At 35.1% G+C, this 22,063-nt stretch overlaps 1 protein-coding gene and 1 pseudogene across 1 annotated transcript in view; one reads left to right on the top strand and one right to left on the bottom strand.

Annotated features, from left to right (window-relative positions):
• The window catches only part of CNBD1 (cyclic nucleotide binding domain containing 1), a 560,677-nt gene that overhangs the window by 300,408 nt on the left and 238,206 nt on the right, over positions 1–22,063 (bottom strand). The gene's annotated exons all lie outside the window — the stretch shown is intronic.
• Positions 4,374–5,803, top strand: LOC125130021 (ornithine decarboxylase-like; annotated as a pseudogene).

Consider the following 22,063-nt stretch of genomic DNA (forward strand, 5'->3'; position numbering starts at 1 on the left):
TATTTTGTTCTTCCATTCATTTTTTGACTGTTTTTATTATTATTACTATTATTAAGCTGTATGAGGTGTTTTTATATTTTGGAAATTAATCCCTTGTCAATTGCATCATTTGAAAATATTTCCTCCCAATCTGTAGGTTGTCTTTTCATTTGTTAATGGTTGCCTTTGCTGTGCAAAAACTTTTTCTTCTCTTTTTTTTGGGGTCTTTTTGCCATTTCTTGGCCCGCTTCCATGCTATATGGAGGTTCCCAGGCTAGGGGTCCAATCAGAGCTGTAGCCACTGGCCTACGCCACAGCCACAGCAATGTGGGGATCCGAGCCGCGTTTGCAACCTACACCACAGCTCACAGCAACGCTGGATCCCTAACCCACTGAGAAAGGCCAGGGATCAAACCCTCAGCCTCATGGTTCCTAGTCAGATTCTTTAACCACTGAGCCACAACGGGAACTCCGATTAGTTCACATTTCTTTATTTTTGTCTTTATTTCCATTACTCTAGGAGATAAATCCAAATCAGATATTGCTGTGGTTTTTATCAGAGAGTTTTCTAAATGTGTTTTCCTCTAGGATTTTTATTGTATCTAGTCTTTCATTTAGGTCTGTAATCTATTCTGGTGTTTTTGTATATGGCATTAGAAAATATTCTAATTCCATTCTTTTACATGTAGGTGTCCATTTTTCTCAGAACCTCTTATCTTTCCTCTCCTGTATGTTCTTGCTTCTTTGTCAAAGATTGTTAATCACAGGTGCTTGGATTTACCTCTGGACTTTCTGCCCTGTTCCACTGATCTATATTTTGTTTTGTACCAAAACAACACTTTTTTGATAACTGTAAAGTTTTAGTTTAGTCTGAAGTCAGGGAGATTCCTCCAGCTCCATTCTTTCTCAAGACTGTTTGGGCCATTTAGGATCTGAGTTGTTTACATACAAATTTTTCAATTTTTGTTCTAGTTCTGAGAAAAATTCCATTGGTAATTTGATAGGGATTGCATTGAATCTGTAGATTGCATTGAGTAGTATGTTTATTTTAACAATTCTTCTTCTTCCAATCCAAGAAAATGGTATATCTTTTCATCTGCTGTGTTGTCTTTAATTTCTTTCCCTGGCATCTTGTAGTTTTTGAATTATAGCTTTTTAGTTCCTTAGGTAGTTTTATTCCTAGTTATTTCATTATTTTTGATATAATGATAAATGGCATTGTTTCTTTAATTTCTCTTTCCTATATTTTGTTGTTAGCATATAGATATACAACAGATTTCTGTATATTAATTTTGTATCCATCAACTTTACTGAATTAATTGAATAGCTCTCATAGTTTTCTGGTAGTGTCTTTAGGATTTTCTATGAATAGTATCATGTCATCTGCAAACAATGACAGTTTTACTTCTTTTCCAATTCATGTTATTTTATTTTTTTTAATTATCTGATTGCTGTGGCTAAGACTTCCAAAACCATGTTGAATGAAATAGACAAGAGTGACGAGGCTTGCTCATCAACCCAGGTTCCGAAGTCAGCAGTGCTGCAGAAATAAGAAGAAAGAGACACAGAAATAGAGCAGGGATCAGGGGGCTACCTCCTTCAAGAGGCAATAGCAACCCTCTGAACCAACTCATGGTTTTTATTTACTATTTTCTACTTCCTTGTATGTACAGGTCATACATCGGTATTTTACTTCAAACTTATTGGAAGCAAGATATGCCAGGACAGTCATTCCTGAGCATATAATCATAAATGTTTTAGCCCTCCCAGGCCATAATTTGTTGTTTGCTTCAAGCCATCTATGGCTTCTCCCATAAACCCCCAAGGCTCCAGTCCTGAGAATGTCAGAGCTGATGGTTTTCCATCGGCAACATCAGTGTTTCAGCAATCTTGTTTTCAAGATGCCATTTTTTGATGTTGTTCTCATTTGTTTTGCCTCAAGGAACAAAAGAGAGTCATAAGACTTTATAAAGTATAGACTGACCTTCTACAGCCACTCTTTGGCGCCAGTCTTTTCTTTCCATTCTTTGTCACGTCGCATATTCATGCCTGCAACACAACAGCATACATCTTTGTCTTGTTCCTTATTTTAGAGGAAATGCTTTCAGCTTTTCACCACTGAGTAGGATGTTAACTATGGATTTGTTATATATGGTCTTTATTATGCTGTGGTATGTTCCCTATATGACAACTTTCTGAAGAGTTTTTATCGTAAATGGATGTTGAATTCTATCCAAACCTTTTTCTGCATCTATTGAGATGATCACATAGTTTTTACTTTTTGATTTAGGTATTGGAGAAAAAAAAGGGAGAAGGACCAAATCAATAAAGTCAGAAATGAAAAATTTACAACTCACACCCCGGAAATATAAATGACCTTCCTTTTTTTCCTTGATGAGTTTGGCTACAGGCTTACCAAGTTTGTTTATCTTTTCAAAAAACCAACTCTTGGTTTTAGTTTTATTGATCTTTTCTTTTTTTTTTTTTTTCCAGTCTGATTCCATTTATTACTGCTCTGATCTTTATTCTTTTCTTCCTTCTTCTAACTTTGGGCTTTGTTTGTTCCTCTTTTTCTAATTTGTAAGTTTAGAGTGTTTATTTCAGATTTTGCTTGTTTGTCTTAAATATTTATTGCTATGAATTTCCTTGTAGAACTCACTTTGCTGCATCACATAGACTTTTTGACAGTTGTGTTTTCATTGTTGTCTATTTCCAGGTGTTTTTTAATTTCTTCTTTCATTTATTCATGGTTCCATTTGTTGTCCATAAGCATCTCTTTTAGAAGCCACATGTTTGTGTTTTTTCTAGTTTTCTTCTTATAATTGAAAATGATGGTGGTCAGAAAATACCTATGGTATGATTTCAGTTTTCCTAAATTTACTGAGACTTATTTGTGCCCTAAAATATGACCTATCACAAAGAATGTTCCATGTGCATTTGAAAAGATTTTGTATTCCATGTGTTCCCCTCCTCCTGAGTGTTCTGTATATATTTATTAAGTCTATAATGTGCTCTTTACAGTTAATGTTCCCTTATTGATTTTCTGTATGGATAATCTAAGTTGATCGATATAAATGGGGTATTAAAATACCCTATTACTGTATTACTGTCAGTTTCTCCCTTTATGTCTTCATATTTGCTTTGTGCATTTAGGTATTATTATGTTGGGTGAATAAATATTTACGAATTTTATATACTCCTATTGGATTAAATTTTTATCACTATGAAGTGTCTTTCCTTGTTTCTTGATTTAAAGTATACAGCCTTTTAAAGCAGATTTTGAGGAGTTCCTGCTGTAGCACAAAGGATCTGTGGCATTTTGAGAGTGCTGGGATATGAGTTTGATTCCCAGCCCAGCACAGTGGGTTAGGTTGTGACTGTGGTTGAGATCTGATCCCTGACCCAGGAGCTCCATATGCCATGGGGTGACAAAAATGAAATAAATAAATAAATAAATAAATAAGCTTTTGAAAGTCTAGAGTCACCCCTCAGATTCCACAGGAAATTGTTTCAAGGACCCGCAGTGAGTACCAAAACCCACAGATGCTCAGGTCTCATATTGGGTCATCCCAATCCATGATTTCCATACTCATGGATATAGAGAATCAATTGTATACATATCAAAAAAAAAAAAAAAGACGCATATACATGGTCCCCCCACACAGTTTAAAGCGGTGTTGTTCAAGGGTCAAATGAATTTGGTCTAAGTATTGCACCCCAACTTTCTATTCATTTCCATTTACATGTAATAATTTTTCCCATCCATTCACTTTGAATCTGTGTATGTTTTTAGATCTGAAGTGAATCTCTTTTAGGCAGCATATATATGGATCTTATTTTTTTAATTCATTCATGAACCCTATATCTTTTAATTGGACATTTTGTTAATTTACATTTAAAATAATTGTTGATAGGTATGTAATTATTTATATCTTGTTATTTGCATTCTAGTTGTTTTTGTAGTTCTCCTTCCTTTCTGTTTTTCTTCTTATCCCCCCTTGCAATTTGCTGACTTTGTTTTTGGTTAGATTTACATTCCTTTTTCTTTATTTTTTTGTGTATCTGTTATAGGTTTTTGATTTGTAGTCACCATGATGGTTATATATAACAACCTATGTATATAGCTATATATTTTTAAGTTGATAGTGGTTTAAATTTGTGTGCATTCTCAAAGCAGAATGTCTTTATGTCCTCCTACTATTCAATGCTTTTGATGACATATTATATATATATTTATTTTGTGTGTCTCCACTATTTTAGATATAAATAATTTTACTACATTTGTGTTTTAATCTTCATGTTAGCTTTACAGATGATTGATCCACTACATTTACTATATGTTTTCTTTTATCAGTGAGATTTTTTTTTCTTTCATAATTTTCTTGTTTCCAGTTATGGCTTTTTCTTTTCCATTTAAAGAAGTCCCTTTAAGGATAGTCCCCTCAGTTACCACCACCCCTCTGCCAGCACTCCAGTGTCACCTTGCACTGGTGGTCCTCTGTGAGAGGGAGCAAAGTGGCCAGTGTCTAGGTGTATAACAGACAGAGGCCATGTGGACAGCAGTGAGGCAGCCTGTGGTCCTGCACACTGGGCAGTGGCATTTCCATGAATCCAGTCTGTAAAACCCATGCATTTTAAGGTGGACAACAAATTCTGTGTTCATCAGAACATTTCCACTGTTGCACTGAGGACACACTCATCTTCAGTGGCCTTGAAATTCCTGGAGTACTGTTTTTATGAAAACATTTTCTTTTTTTTTTCTTTTTATGGCCATCCCTGAGGCATATGGAAGTGCCCACGCTAGAGGCTGAATTGGAGCCACAATGCAGGCCTATAGCTTAGCCACAGCAACACCAGATCCAAGCCACACCGTGACCTACATGGCTCCTTGAGGCAATGCCAGATCTTTAGCCCACTGAATGAAGCCAGGAATTGAACTCACATCCACACAGATACTATGGTGGTTCTTAACCTTCTGAGATGCAATGGGAACCCCAATGGCAAAAATTTCTTAAAATCCATCTCTTTGTTTTCCACTTTGTTTTGTTTCATAAAATATCAGGAAACCTTGAACACCTTTGGTATTAAAGAGTTTGACTGCCTTTTCTTGAATAAAGGCTTTATTGCCAAGTATATTCTGGACCAAATAAATTAATAAAGTTTCTTTGTTCTGATAATAAGGATGCTTTCTCTGTTATAATGCAGACCTGGGAGATATTCTGAAGAAACATCTGAGATGGTTAAAAAGTCTTCCTCTTGTCATCCCCTTTAATGCAGTCAAATGCAATGAATGCAGAACCATAGTGAAAAATTTAGCTGCCATCAGAACAGAATTTGACCGTGCCGGCATGACTGAAAAACAATTGGTGCATAGTGTCGAGATGTCTCCAGGGAGGTACCTGTATGAATTCCTATAAAAAGATTAAGTGTAGCAAATTAGGTATGCTGTCAATAATGTAGTTCAGATTATGGCTTTTGATAGTGAAGTCAAGTTGATGACAGTTTTCAGGGAACATTCAAAGGTAAAGTTGTTTTTGTGGATTGCAACTAGTGATTCCAAAGCAGTCTGTCTCCACAGTGCTAAATTTGGCACCACACTCAAGACTAGCAGGCTTCTTTTGGAATGAGCAAAAGAGCTAAAAAAATATTAATGTCATTGGTGTCAGCTTCCACCAAATGTCTGTGCTCATCCTAAGACTCTTGCAGGCCATTTCTCGATATCTGCTGTGTCTTCGACATGGCAGTTGAGGTTTGTTTCAAAATGTATTTGCTTGATATTAGTGGTGGCATTCCTGGATCTAAGGAGATTTCCACTGGGCTGTGATTGCTTCAGCATGCCAGTGGGTGGAGTTGGCCCCCAGGCCAGCTAGTTATAAAGCCTAGCCTCCACTGCAATTATGCTAGTGGCATGGACTGGTCCTTAACCTGGCTGTCTATGAAGCCTTGCTATAACTATTACAGGTGTGCTGATTTACAGGCCTGGCCCCTGAATGACTGGCTGCAAAGCCTGATGACACCTGTCATAGGCATGCTGTTATGGGGGGCTGGCCTTCCAGAGCAGGATCAACTTTGGAGGGGACCAGTACTGGCAGAGTCCGCTCATCAGATGGTGCAAGGCTGGATCCCAGGAGTAGAAGCCACTATGAAGGGGCATTAGTCCTGGCCAGGGTAGCCTGCCAGGTAGGGGGAGGCAGGAGCCACCCCCAGAGACTGGTCAGGGTGAGCGTTTTGGGTGGGGTGGTCCTCAGAGAAGTGTCAGGGCCTAGCACATGCTATTAATTAGGTTGCTGAGAGTGACAGAAATGGTGCTCACCAGCACTAGGCCAGCTAGGTGGAAAAAGTATTTTAAAAAATGGTGTCTGACAGCATTTTTGTCCCTATAGAAAGTTCTAATGGATCCCTTCCCTTCTGGCACTCTCCCTAAGTTTGGCAAATGAATCTCCTTCTCATCCAATACAGATTTTTTCAAGCTCTTGCCCCTGTGCTGGGATTTGGAGCAAGTGAGTTTATTCATGAGCTCTTCAAGAGAACAATCTTGGCTTCCCATAAACTCAGGCTTTCCCAAATTTTTCAAAGTCAAACAAATGGGCACTCATGCTCCAGGGCAAGTCCCCCTGGGGTAGGGAGCTCAACATGGTCCTAGTACCATCTCTCCTTGAGGGAACTCTGCAGTTGTAGTACCCCTTCTGCTTATAGGTCACTGCCCCTGGAATGTGGGTTCTGACTGGACCATATCTCTGCCCCTCCTACCCACCTCATGGGCTTTGTCTTTATATTCTTAGTTGTAGAAAATCTGTTCCACCAGTCTTCAGGTTGCTCTCAGAGACAGTTGTGCTATATATAGTTGTAGTTTCTAAGGGTCTGTGGGCCAGTGTTAGCTCAGGATCGTCCTTCCATTATCTTGATCCAGACACTATAGTATCTCATTTTTTAAATTATCTTTTTATTACTAGTTAGGCTAACCTTTTTAAAATGTACTTATTAGCCTATGTATTCTTTTTTTGTGAATTTACTTGTGAATCAATATGGATTTTTTTTTTTTAGCCTTTCAATTCCCTTCATCCATTTCTCCCACCCCCCACCTCCAGCAACCACCAATCTGTTGCCTATTTCTATAAGCTTGTTTCTTTTTGGTTTTGTTTTGTTATGTGTTCTCCATATATAAGAGAGATTAGATGGTATTTGTCTTCTCCATCTTATTTCACTTAGCACACCAGTCTCCTGAACCCAAGGTATGGGGAAGGTTTCTTTTGTTTTTGTTGTTGTTGTTGTTAAATACTAAAAATATTGACACTCACTTATATTTGTAAGTATTATTATATCATTCATTGGAATAGGGTATCTTACTCAGTGTCTTGATCATAGGAGGCCCCCAAAGCCAGAAGTTAAGTGCCTAGATAATTTGGGAAGCAGAAATGTAAGACCAAGAGCTGGTGGCTCCGGCATAGTCATGATGCTTTGAACAAAAGAACCAACTGCTTCAGAATGGTTACAGAAGATGTCTTCAGAAACTATAATCAGAAAAACTACTTCCACATTAGAGCAGATGAAAAGTATCGTCATTTGACATAATGACTTCAAAAGGCATAACAGAAATTTGTCATATATATAAGAAGGCAGATATGGAAGTGAGAATTCCTTCAACTTCCATTCTACTCCTACCTCACAAGGCCACAAATACAGAGGAGCCACAGCCAAGACTGCACCATGCTGCATTTTTTTAAATTAGGACTTTCTGCTTAATTCCACTTCCTATGGGGGTTAGAAGAATAATTTTTGAATCAGTCAATTTTTTAATATCCCATGAAAATTCCTAGAACTTATATGAGACTTTTTTTTTTATATATCTTTGGGACCAAACTAAAAGAATATCCTGCCTCATTTACATCAATAAAAGCCCTTGGTGTTTATAAAATACAGTTTGAAGGATTATGCACTTAGATTATGGCAAATACTGGTGGAAACTGATTCTCTACTTATTTGGAATTCACAAACAAATTCAAATAAATACTCACTGAAATATAAAAAGTAAAATGATACACTTGGATTCTACTATAAAACTGAGTTTGGCAGCTCTTTACATATAAAGGAAAAAAGACTACTAGAATTTTTTTTTAATTGAAAGAAGTAATGGATACCATAATCCTTTCTCAAACTGTGTAAAATACTTTAGCTTGATCCTGCCAAATGATAATTAGCAGGCCATTAAATTGCATGGAAAATGAGATATCTTATTTCCTACACAATGTAACTTGCATAATAATGAAAAGTGTTTATTAAGGAACGGTTCTGTTTTAGTTTGTGTTCACTTTCTTTTACTCCAGATAGTGTACTTAATGTAAATCCTTGGATTGATATTATGCTGACAATTTTTATGTGATATTTTGAACTGATTAGACTAAGAACTAGACTAAGAACAAAAAGTCTTTAAAGATAGTACTAGAGTATTCATTACTTTGAATGACAGATCTTTGGACAGACCCTCAACTCCTGATTTTATCTTAATGATAAACATAACTTGCTGTTGAGCGTAAAATTCATTGGGTAAAAATTAAACTCTCATTATAATTTCCCATGATATCTTTGATAGCACTGCACAATGATCATAATTTTGATATATAACATAATCCATTTCATTAAAATCATTTATTGAGGCTTAGTGTGTGTCTAGAGCCATGCTAAGAGCTCTATGTGTTAACTCATTTAGTCTTCTCATGAACCTAAAAACTAGATCCTATTTATGAACTCCTCTTAGCAAAAGAAGTAATTGAGCAGAGATATTATGTAACTTATCCAAGGTCAAAGCTGCTAAATGTTGAGTCCAGATCTTATGCCAGGCAGTGTGACTCAAAAGAGATCAAATCTAAGGACTGACAAATAATAATCTAGGCACACTCTGTTTATCTTCTCAGGATCAGACATTGTCCTAGGCACTTTGTACATGATAACCCATTACATTTGTATAAAAACCTATTACATATATTAACCCAATTTCATTTTATTTTTAATCATTTATTTATATATATATATATTTCTACTGTACAGCATGATGACCCAGTTACACTTACATGTATATACATAAAAAGTATCATAAATTTAGTAATGTGCTCATAGTCATATAACGCAATGATTAGTGGATCCTGAATTCATCTGCCTGATTCAGAAGCCCATGCTATTGACAAGGAAAATTTATGGCCACCTTCAGTACTCCAACTTTATGAGATATATCAAATAGAGAAATCATAGCTTTTTACTTATGCCAAACATTTTATTTTGCATTTCAAAAATCAAACAGACTGCTTTGCACAATAAAAGGGAAAATAGACAAAAGTACCAGGAATGAAAATACATCAATCATACAGATACTAAAGTTACAACCAAAACCTCAAGATTTTGAGATCTCGCTGACCTGCCTGAGCTTGTTTGACAGCAATAGTAGCCCTGGGAGCCCATTCAAGCCTCCAAGTAAAGCCCCCTGTGTATAGACACTTCAAAAAGGAGATGGGGAAAGGCAGGGGAAAAAACATCATTTTTTATTTTTATGTCAGTCAAAGTATTGTCTGATGCATTCTCCTGAAAGAAAAAGAAATCAAATGTGTCTTTATATTTAGTCAGTTGTCAATGACTCTAGGTAAACAGGGCAGTCATAATGTAGGGTACCAATGTATTTTTTTAACTTTGGCTTGAATTCTGCAATTCGAACTGACATAACGTCATCCACTGTTGTTAAGGTTTCTCTTCCTTGTTTCCCACTAGATAAGCTCCATAATTTTCTATTTTTGATTTATTGAAATATGTAGATATGCATACAAAAAATCTCATTGCATAAATTATTCAAAGTCAGTTGGACAGACCAATGATTTAAAAAGCTGATTACAAAAGAAATAATATTGTTAATCAACTTTAAATCTTAGAAATAAAATGGTGTGTAAACAGTTGCTGATAAATCTGCAGCATTAACTTGCTTTCTGGAGAGAATTATTTTTTGAGATAATGTTCATCTTCTGGTACCTCTGCCATGAAAACTCATAAATGCAGAGACTTTCCATAAGCTTTACTATCCTAATAACTCACCCGATGCAAGGGGTCACAAGCTCCTTTAACTTTGTACCATAGATTTCACAGTAAGAGATTTTCATCAAATTGTAGATCTTGGTCCACTTCCCTACTCCAAATGCATGTAGCAAATAAGTGTATGCTTCCTTTTTTACCTTTTTTCTGACTAGAATTCTATCAGGAAACTGAGCTTCTGACTCATAACTACTATAGACAGTATGCTTCTGAATTTGACCTTTGATAGAGAAATAAAAAGAGAAAGACAGCACCATGATTCTCTCTTCTTTATTCCCATAACAGACTGAAATCCCAGCCCTGGTTAAAATTAAATTGGACAAAAGGCATTACACAGCAACATTTTTAAATATAATAATAATTGATATATTGAACCACAAAGACATATCTATGTATATGTCTGATTATAAGTATATTTTATCACATACATTTAAAGGATCATGGGGATAATTATGAGCCAAAGAAATTATTAGTTGCTGAAAGAAGTGGAAATGCTTTAGTTTCATTTACAAAATGGTAGTAATAGTGTTCACTTTAAAAACTACCATGAGGATTAAGTGAAACCATGCATGCAAAATATTTACTGTTGTGCTGATATACACTGCACACATAATAAGATGTTAAGTATTGATAGTGAACAGGCCTATTACCCACACACTCCTCTTAAGACTTGACTATGACTTTAAGTACCACTAAACATGAACATCTGCCATGTGTATTCGCTAGACTGTAAATATGCCTGAGCTTCAGGAAAATATATATAATGAACAACTGTACATCTCTACTTGGATGTTTACAAAGCATGCCCAGCTCAGTGTGCTGGAAAAAATTTTACATTTCCATCCAACCAAATATAATTCACCTCCATTCAAAAATGTACAAGTTGTCCTAGATTTTCCCTTTTTTACATCACACATAATGTTTCCTACTTCTGTTGATTCAATTTTTTTTTCTGTCTTTTTGCCTTTTCTGGGGCCGCTCCTGCGGCATATGGAGGTTCCCAGGCTAGGGGTCTAATCGGAGCTATAGGCACCGGCCTACACCAGAGCCACAGCAATGCGGAATCTGAGCTGAGTCTGCGACCTACACCACAGCTCATGGCAACGCCGGATCCTTAACCCACGGAGCAAGGCCAGGGATCGAACTCGCAACCTCATGGTTCCTAGTCGGATTCGTTAACCACTGCACCATGATGGGAATTCCCTCAATTTTCTAAGTATAGTCCATGTCCATATATCCTTATCCATTATCACCAGGGCCATATGTGTATTTCAAGATCTGATCATTTCTTGCCTGGATTCCTGCTGGCCTTTTTAATTGATTTCTCAGCTTCCATTTGTGTACCCTTCAGTATATCTCCACACTGCCACGACAGCTGCCAAAGGCAAATCTGACCATGTTACTCACTAGTAAAATACTTTAGTGACTCCTAATTACCAACAGGATAAAGACCAAATTCTTTAATGTCTGGACCTTTTAGATAAATGTCATCTTCTTACTACCAAATTATGAAGATAATAAATAAAAGGAAGAGAAATAGGTAAGTAAAACACTTCCTTAATTACTGATAAATATAATGAATATATAGTTTATACTTTCAGTTAAGTGTGCTTCTTAACATTGAATCCCACAATCAGAAAAATTACCCTCCCAGCCCCAGGTGGAGCCGAACTAGAGCAAGTCCTCCCACCTGAAGAATGTGTTCCCAGATGGCAGTACAACTGCCATTCTCAAGAGGAAGAATGGTCTCTACTAGAAGTATTACAGTTTCAGGTCTTATGTTTAAGTCTTTAATAGATTTTGTGTTGATTTAAGTGTACAATTTCATTATTTTGAACGTGGATAACCAGTTTTCCTAACACCATATGTTGAAGAGACTATCCTTTGTATACTCTTGGCTCCCTTGTGGAAGATCAGCTGATGTACACATGAGTTTATCTGAGGACTTTCTATTTGTTGAGATAGGCTTCTGTCTTTATGTCAAATATTAGCCTTGGCGATGATTTCTTAAATATGACACAAGAAGCATAGGCAACAAAATCAAAAATAGATATGTGGGCCTACATTAAACTAAAAAGCTTCTGCATGGCAAAGAATGATGAACCCAATGAAAAGGCAACCCATGGAATAGGAGAAAATATTTACAAACTATGTATCTAATAAATGGTTAATATCAAAAATAATAATTTTTTTTTTCAATTTTATGTTTTTTTTCGATTCAATAGCAAAAAACCAAGTAACCCAATTAAAAAAAAATAGAGAACTTGAATAGACATTTCTCAAAGAAGATATACGAATGGTCAGCAGTCACATGAAAAGATTCTCAACATTTTTAATCATCAATGAAATACAAATCAAAACTTCAATGAGATATTATTTCACACTTGTTAGGGTGGTTGTTATCAAAAAACCTAACCACAAAAAATAGCAAGTGTTGATGAGGATGAAGAGAAATTGTACACTGTCAATGAGAATGCAAGATGGTGCGAACATTCTTTTTTTTTTTGTCTTTTGTCTTTTTGCCATTTTCTTGGGCAGCTCTCGTGGCATATGGAGGTTCCCAGGCTAGGGGTCGAATCGGAGCTGTAGCCCCCGGCCTATGCCAGAGCCACAGCAACATGGGATCCGAGCCGCGTCTGCAACCTACACCACAGCTCACAGCAATGCTGTATCGCTAGCCCTCTGAGCAAGGCCAGAGATACAACCTGCAACCTCATGGTTCCTAGTCGGATTTGTTAACCACTGAGCTATGACAGGAACTCCAAACCATTCTTGAAATAGTACAGAATTTCCCAAAAAGATTAAAAATAGTAATACCATAAGATCCAGAATTCCCACTTCTGGTTGTTTATCCAAAACAGATGAAATAACTATCTCAAAGTGATATCTTCATTCTCATATTCAGGATTATTCACAGCAACAAAGATGTGAAAACAAACTATCATTCATCAATGAATGGATGGATGGAATGTACATATTAAATGAAATATGATTTAGCCCTGAAAAAAGAAATCCTACTATATGTGGCAATATGTATTATTCTTGAGCACATTATGCTAAATGAAATCAACCATTCACTAAAAGTTGATACTGCATGATATCACTTATATGAGGTATAGCTGTACATACTGCATGATATCATTTACATGAGGTATCGAAAATACTCAAACACAAAATAGGGTAGAATGGTGTTGTATAGTCTGAGGTCCGGGAGCCTGATTCCTCCAGCACCATTTTTCTTTTTCAGGATGTCTGGCTAGTCTGGGTCTTTTGTGTTTCCAAACAAACATTAACATATTTTGTTCAAGTTCTGTGAAAAATGTTCTTGGTACTTTGATAGGGATTGCATTGAATCTATAGATTGCCTTTGGTAGTATAGTCATTTTGAAAATATTAACTCTTCCAATCCATGAGCATCATATATCTTTCCATCTATTTGTGTCATCTTTGATTTCTTTCATCACTGTCTTAGAGTTTTCAGAGTACAGAAGATCTAAACAGACAATTCTCCAAAGAAGACATACAGATGGCCAAAAAACACATGAAAAGATGTTCAACATCACTTATTCTTAGAGAGATGCAAATCAAAACCACTCTGAGGTACCACCTTATACCAGCCAGAATGGCCATCATCAAAAAGTCTACAAACAACAAATGCTGGAGAGGGTGTGGAGAAAAAGGAACCCTAGTACACTGTTGGTGGGATTGTAAATTGGTTCAACCACTGTGGAAAGCAGTATGGAGATGCCTCAGAAAACTAAACATAGAACTACCATTTGATCCAGCCATCCCACTCCTGGGCACCTATCCAGAGAAAACCATGACTCACAAAGACACATGTACTCCAATGTTCATTGCAGCACTATTTGCAATAGCCAAGACATGGAAACAACCTAAATGTCCATCGACAGAGGAGTGGATCCAGAAGATGTGGTACATATACACAATGGAATATTACTCAGCCATTAAAAAGAACGAAATACCAGCATTTTTTGCAACATGGATGGACCTAGAAATTATCATGCTAAGTGAAGTCAGCTATACAAGGAGACACCAACATCCAATGCTTTCACTGACATGTGGAATCTGAAAAAAGGACAGACGGAACTTCTTTGCAGAACAGATGCTGACTCACAGACATTGAAAAACTTATGGTCTCCGGAGGAGACAGTTTGGGTGATCGGGGATGTGCTTGGACTGTGGGATCAAAATCCTGTGCAATTGGATTTTTATGATCATTATACAACTACAGATGTGATAAATTTATTTGAGTTATCAAAAAAAAGGAAAATTAAAAAAAAAAGAGTAGAATGGTGTTTTCCCAGGTTTGAGAGGAGGGGGGAAAGGGGAGTTGACTTTCAGTAAGTATAAAGTTTCAGTTTTGCAAGATAATTAGCTTTTAGATAAACGCTGTATAGTGTTTCTATAGTTGACAATACTGAATACACTTAAAAATTTGTTAAAAAAAAATAAATAAATAAGGCTCTCCTAAATGTTCTTAACACAGTGAGGAAAAAATTTAAGTTTAAAAAAGGAAGAATGGTGAATATATGCTAGTACTTTCATTTAAAGATATATTAATTGACCTCTCAAAGAGGTGGTCCCACACAAGCCCCTTAGAATGGAGTAAGTAAGGCTGTGTATATTGTACCAGTGGAACTCCTTTCACTGGAAGAAAAGTCATGTTTGCTCTGCCATAATGACAAGCCTGGCCCACCAAGGCCTTTGTGATCTGACCACTAGCAACTACTCCTGTATCTTTATCCGCAACACTCCCTGTCACCTAGGTCTTACTGTCAATTTCAAAGTACATTTCATAGCTGGTTAATAGTTTTTGAACAAGAACAACAAAGTTGGTAATAGCAGAAATTCTGTAATTGAGCAATTTTGAAAAATGCTGCGTCAAATAAAGATAAACAGCTTTCTTCACCTTGAGTATATTCATATCCTTTAATATGCTAATGGGCATTGTGATTTTCCAAGGAGGGGACAGACCATACATGTTTGCAGATCATACAGGATTGTTCTTGAGGCATTCTTTGGAAAATAGTAAAAGCATTCCACTCACAGTTCTGAATATATCTCATTCTCTCATGTCTTTAAACTACTGAACATGCTGTTCCACTGCTTAAATATACTTCCCTCCTCTTCTTAACCAACTCTCCATGGCCTTTAAAACTCAATGCAATAGTCACCTCTTCAACCTTTTTCAGTCCTTAGACTTTTCTCCCCATCTTCCTACTTCTGTGTTTCCATAGCGCTTCAGGCTCCTACAATCATATTACTTCTCATTCTGCATCATTGTTGGTTTTATTTGATTTTCCATCTTAACAAACTGAAGATACTAAAGTTTAGAAAATATTTTATCTTTTTATCTTAGTTAAAAAATGGTAAATTTTTCATTTCATTAGGTAAATCATTGTAGAAGGAAGAATGAACTGGTATTTATTTGGGTAATTCTACTTTAACATGATGTTCTGTGCCTGCTACCCTGCTTGGGTTCCAATTCTTGTTTCAGCCCACTTGCCCCATGCCAAATTCCAGTCATCCTGAATTTCATTCTGTTGAGCCCTATTACTTGTCTCTCTGGCCTTCCCAGGTACTGTTCCCTCTTTCTGGAGCTCCCTAAAGCTTCTGTATACTGAACCCCTTATTTATTGTTCATGCATTTTAGTCCTTCTATCCTCTCTCATAATGAGATGAGATGTCTTTGTACAATTCTCAAAATATGGCCTCTCTCTTTCTGACATAAGTTTTTGCAATGCTAATTTAATTGTATATCCTATCTAAATGCAGGGATTATGTCTACTTTGCTGACTAGTGTATCTCCATTGTCTAGCACAGTATCTGATACACTGTAGGTGAGCAAAAAGTAGACATTAAATAAATGAAGCATAGAAATTTGTTATGTTTCTCACCCAGGCTCCAGACAACAGTCTAGAATTTTATTATATTTATTTAATCACTGTCCCACTATAGTATCTGCTTTTAGGTAAAATGATAGGTGCATGTTTTATTTTTGTTTTTCCTATTCCCAATACTTCTGCCTATAATTTGTCACCTGCATGCAAGGGCATGACTTACAAATCAATCCCTACTTCTTCCATGTCATGCCATGGTCTTTGTCTACAAATTATAGCTTAAAAATCCCTCAGGTTAACTAGAGCACTTACAAAAGGCTGAGAAACTCTACAGGGCTTATTTCTGTTGACATTAAAATAGTAGGTCACACTCTATCCAGAAAATTCATGTGGAAATGGCAGTCTGATATATATCTTCAGAGAGCAAAACAATGACAGATAAACAATTCTCTTTCCCAAGAGACTAGCAAAATGCTTTCCTCATGTCACCTTCCAATATTTTATGTTGTGGTGAGTAAATACACCTTTTCCATTCAATTAGGGACGACTTCAACAAGCTAAGAGTAAATAGCTAACCAGACAAGCTAGAAACATCTGTGAGCATGTAAACCCAAACCACTGTTTTTCAAAGTAGGCCACATACAGGAATGCTATGGAGTATCTTTCTCAACAAATGTGGAGGGAATCATATTAATATATTGTTTTCCTTGCATCTGGTGTTTATTGAAAATTGTTTTGATATTATTTTAAATGAGGAAGAAGGCTAGGATAAAAGACTTAAAGAAGGTGAAATTAGTGGGACATAATTTCCTAAAATCACAATGGTTCCCACAAAGCAAACATTGACTGCCTTATTTAATCTTGAGATCTTGTTTGTAATTATTTTCTTCTGTTTTAAAAAATAATATATTTTTTATCACCGAAAATTGGCTAAATAAAAATAATCTGAAGACCCACTATAAAAATACTGGCACCATATGAGACTGGAATTATATGTGAGCATTCAGAACATGCCAAGAATAGGTAGTTTAATATGGAGGGATGATTGAGAGTTGTAAACCTAGAGACTTCTTGACAAGAAATGTAGGATTTGTTCTATAAAGTATTGTGAATTAAGTGAACTCTTGCTTATTCCAATTTGCAAAATGTCTCTTTAACCTTCTTCTTTAGCTAAACCCTAATAGTTTCTTCCTTCTATAATTACACTCATATCTCTACCCACCCATGTCTTGGCCAAATCAAGATTCTCCCCATATGATCCACCCTACATAAAACTCACATGTTTTCTTTTTCCAAAATAAATAAGATGGTATCAGTCTTCACATTAAGCACATTTAACTCTTTTATTGTTAACTCTCTAACGTATGTACTAGGTCTTCGATATTCTAACCTTAATTTCACTAACATAATTTTTTAGGACTTAAATAAGACAAAGAAGATGAATTCAGTCCTAGAAGTGCTTATTGTAATAATAACTATTATAATAATGATAATGATGTTATACACAAACTTTTTAAATTAAAAAAATTCAATTATTAAGATGAAAGTATTATGACCTAGGATGAAATTTTTCAAAATACCAAAAAGAGATGAAAATAATTTAACCACTGTTAATATAGCTCTTTACAACCTATTTCAAATGTACTTAGTGCAAATTTATAAATGTATTTAATTTAAAAAGGACAGAGACACATTTACGATAATTTAAATAATGAGAGTGCATGGTGCAGACACATATATGAAAAGGGCATTATAAACACTAATTTAGGTATTTCTCCATTTCATTACAGTTCCCTCCCACTTGTTAATTACCTAGATAATATAGCTGGATCCTCCAATGTAGCTGGGGGACTATACATTGGGCATGTGTGACTATGGTAGGTAGAGATAATATATTCCCTTTACTTGGTTTTAATTTTCTTTATGGCATTTAACACCATTGCTATGGTCTCAATGTTTGTGTTCCCCTTAAAATTCACATGTTGGAAATTCTAACTTCCAGTGTGATGGAGTTAGAAGATGAGGCCTTTTGGCAGTGCTTAAGTCATGAGGATGAATGATTAAAAGTAAAAATTAAATATATTTAAAGTATATAATGGATATATGTATATAATCTAAAATGATTTCCACAATGAAGCTAAATAACATATTCTTTACCTCATGTAGTCACCATACTTTTGTGTATGTTGTATAAAAACTTGAGATTTACCTCCCGCCTCGGTAAATTTCAAAAAAAAAAAAAATGCAATAAATTATTAATTTTAGTCACCATGTTGGATGTTAGGTTTCCAATACGTTTATATTATAATTAAAAGTTTGTACTTCTGATCAACATCTCCCTCGTTTGCACACCCTATCCCTACTCCCACCTGGTTAAACTCAGTTCTACACTCTGTTATGAGTTCAACTATATTAGATTCCACACACAAGGGAGATCATGTGGTGTTTATCTTTCTGTGTTTGGCTGTTTCACTTAGCATAATGTTCTCCAAGTTTATCCGTGTTGTCACATATGGCAAGATTTTCATCTCTTTTGAAGCTAAATAATATTCCATTGGGTATATTACCTTTTTATCAACTTAATTGTTAATGAACAATGTTTTTTCCCATATCTTGGCTACTATGAATAATGCTGCAAAGAATGTGGAAGTTACAGACATCTCTTTGAGATACTGGATTTATTTCCTATGTATATACCCAGCACGAGATCATACTGTAGCTCTATCTTAATTTTTAAGGAAGTTCCATACTGTTTCCTATAAAGGGCTTACCAGTTTATATTCCTACAAATAGTGTTCAAGGGGTCTATTTTCTCTATGTCTTCACCAACATTTTTGTTTTGTTAATTTTTTAAGTAAAAGACATCCAAACAAGATTGAAGTAACATCTCATTGTGGTTTTGTTTTGCATTTCCCTGATGATTAGTGATGTTAAGTATGTTTCATATTCCTGTTGGCCATTAACATCTCTTCTGTGGGAAAAAAAGGTCAATTCAGTTTCTTTGTATGTTTCTTTTTTTTCAAATATTGAATTGTAAGATATATCAGATATTATATATATATATATATATATATATATATACACACACACATATAGGATTTATACATTGGATATTAACCCCTTATTGGATGTATATTTTGAAAAATATTTTCTCCCATTCTATAAGTTGCCTTCTAATTTTGTTGATTTTTTTTTCCTTTGGTGTCCAGGAATTTTAGTTTGATATAGTGCCATTTTTCTATTTTTCTTTTTAATTTTATAGTTTTATTTTTCCTTGTGTTTTAGTATCACTTCCAAAAAATTGTTTCCAAGACCGTAACAAATAATTTCTACTACATCTTCTTACAGACTTTTACAGTTCAGGTCTTATGTTTAAGTCTTTAATTTAATTCAAGTTGATTTTATGTATGGCGAAGATATAGGTCTTATTTCTGCTTTTGCTTGTCATTATCAAGTTTTCCCAATATCCTATATTGAAGAGGCTACACTTTCCCAATTGTCTATTCTAGACTCCCTTGCCAAGTATTAGCTTACAGTATATACACAGGTTTATTATTGAGATGTCAATTGCATTCCATTGATCTAAGTGCTTCTGTGCAAGTACCACACAATTTGATTATTACAGTATTTTAACATAGATTGAAATCAGAAAGTAAGAGTTATCCAGTTTTATTCTCCTTTCTCACAGTTAATTTCATTTTGAGCCTCTGTTGTGGTTCCATGCAAATTAATTTTTTTCTATTTCTGTGAAATTTACCATGGAATTTTAATAGGAATTGCATTTAATCTACAGATCACTTGTGTTCATACGGATATTTTAACCATATTAATTCCACCTACTTTATTAAACTTATCTCCAAGTATTTTATTATTTTTGATGAAATTGTAATGAGATTTGATGAAATTTTCGTAATTTCAGAGAGTTCTTTGTTAGTATATAGAAACACAACCAGTTCAGCAGGATTGGTGTTGTATCTTAAAACTTTACTGAAGTTGTACTTTATCATTTGTGTATATGTGTATAAAATATTTAGGATTTTCTTTGTATAAATCAGAGCATGTTTTTTATTTCTTTTTCTCTCTAAATCAATTTGTTAGAACATCCAATATTATTATTAGGAGTGATAAGAGTGAACATCTTTGTCTTGGATAAAAAGCTTCCAGTTTTTTACTGTCGAGTATGATAGCAGGTGTGCTTTTCTTATATAATCTCTATTACAGAAGGTACATTCCTTCTACACTCACCTTGTAGAGAGTTTGTATCATGATAAGGTGTTTTGTCAAAAGCTTTCATCAGCTATTGAGATAATCATGTGATTTTTAATCCTTCATTCTGTTATTGCGGTATATCACATTGACTGATTTGTATGTATTGAACCATCCTTTTATCCTGAGGATAAATCCTACTTGAAAATGTTGAATGACCCTTTTAGTGTGCTGTCAAATTCAGTTTACTACTATTTTTTGAGGGTTTGGATCTGTATTTATCAGAGATCAGAGGCTTATAGTTTTCTTTGCTGTAGTATCCTTATCTAGCTTTGTTGCCAAGGAAATACTGGCTGTACATAATGTCTGGAAGTGTACCCTTCTCTTTCACTTTTTGAAAGAGTTTGAGAAGTATTTGTTTTAATTCCTCTTTAATGTTTGTTAGAATTCACCAGAGGAAAAAACTGGCCATGGACTTGGTTGGAGATTTCTTATTACTAACTCAATCTCCTTATTCACTATGGGTCTGTTCAGATTTTCTATTTCATCCTAATTCAGGTTTGTTTGGCTGTACATTTCTAGAAATGTATGCATTTCTACTAGGTTTCCAATTTTTTTGGTGTATAATTATTCATAGTAGTCACTTATGATCTGCTTTATTTGTGGTATCAGTTGTAATGCCTCCTCTTACATTTCTGAATTTGTGTCATCTTTTTGTGCTAGTATATCCTAAGATTTGTCATTTGTTCAAAAATATCTCTTAGTTTCATAGATCTGCTGTATTGTTTTTCTAGTCTCTATTTCATTTATTGACCCTCTATTGTTTTGTTATTTATTTCCTCCTACTTTGTGATTTGTTTATTTTTCTAGTTCCTTAAGAACTTAAATTAGGATGAGAACTTTCCTTTTTTTAATTTTTGTTTGCTAAAATTAGTTGCCATAATCTTGACTTAGAACTACTTTTGCTGCATCTCATAGGTTTTGGTATGTTGTGTTTCCATTTGTTTGTCTCAAAATAACTTTTAGTTTCCTTTTTGATTTCTTCTTTGAAAATCAGTTTTTAATGGTATGGTTATTTTGTTTAGGTTTTTTTTGTCCTTGTCCTTTTTTTTTTTTTTTTTTGTATTTTCAGGGCTGCACCTGCAGCATATGGAGGTTCTCAAGCTAGGAGTCGAATCGAAGCTGTAGCTGCCAGCCTATGCCACAGCACAGCAATGCGAGATCCAAGCCAAGTCTGTGACCTACACCACAGCTCACTGCAATGCTGGATCCTTAACCCTCTGAGCAAGGCCAGGGACCAAACCCACGTCCTCATGGATGGTAGTTGGGTTTGTTAACCATTAAGTCATGATGAGAACTCCTAGTTTTTTATTAGTTATAATTAAGATAAAATATTACATTAGTTTCAGGTATACAACACAGTGATTGAGTAATTTTAATGTATCATTAAATGATCAATGCTATAAGATCAGTTACAATCCTGCAACATGCAAAGTTATTACAATGTTACTGACTCCATTCCCTACATGTATATTATGTCCCCATGGCTTATTTTAAAGCTGCAAGTTTATACTTCCTAATCCATCCATGTATTTTATCTGTTCTGCCAACTCCTCCTCTCTGGCAACTACTAGTTTATTCCTTATAACTATGAGTCTGTTTCTGGCTTTCTCTGTGTGTGTAGTTTTTATTTTTTAGTATATTATTTTTTTTTTTAGTTCAGTTAGTTGGTTTCTTTTTTAGATTCCACATAAGTAAAATTATATGGGATTTATTTTTTCTCTGACTTATTTCACTTAGCATAATACTCTTTAGGTCCATTCATGTTGCTACAAATGCCTGAGTAATATCCCATTGTGTTTATACACCATCTTTTTTATCCACTCTTTTGGTTTCCAATTGCCTGGAATATTTGGAGTATTTTTTTCCATTCCTTCACCTTAAAC

This window comes from Phacochoerus africanus, chromosome 6, assembly GCF_016906955.1.
Source record: "Phacochoerus africanus isolate WHEZ1 chromosome 6, ROS_Pafr_v1, whole genome shotgun sequence".
NCBI lineage: Eukaryota > Metazoa > Chordata > Mammalia > Artiodactyla > Suidae > Phacochoerus > Phacochoerus africanus.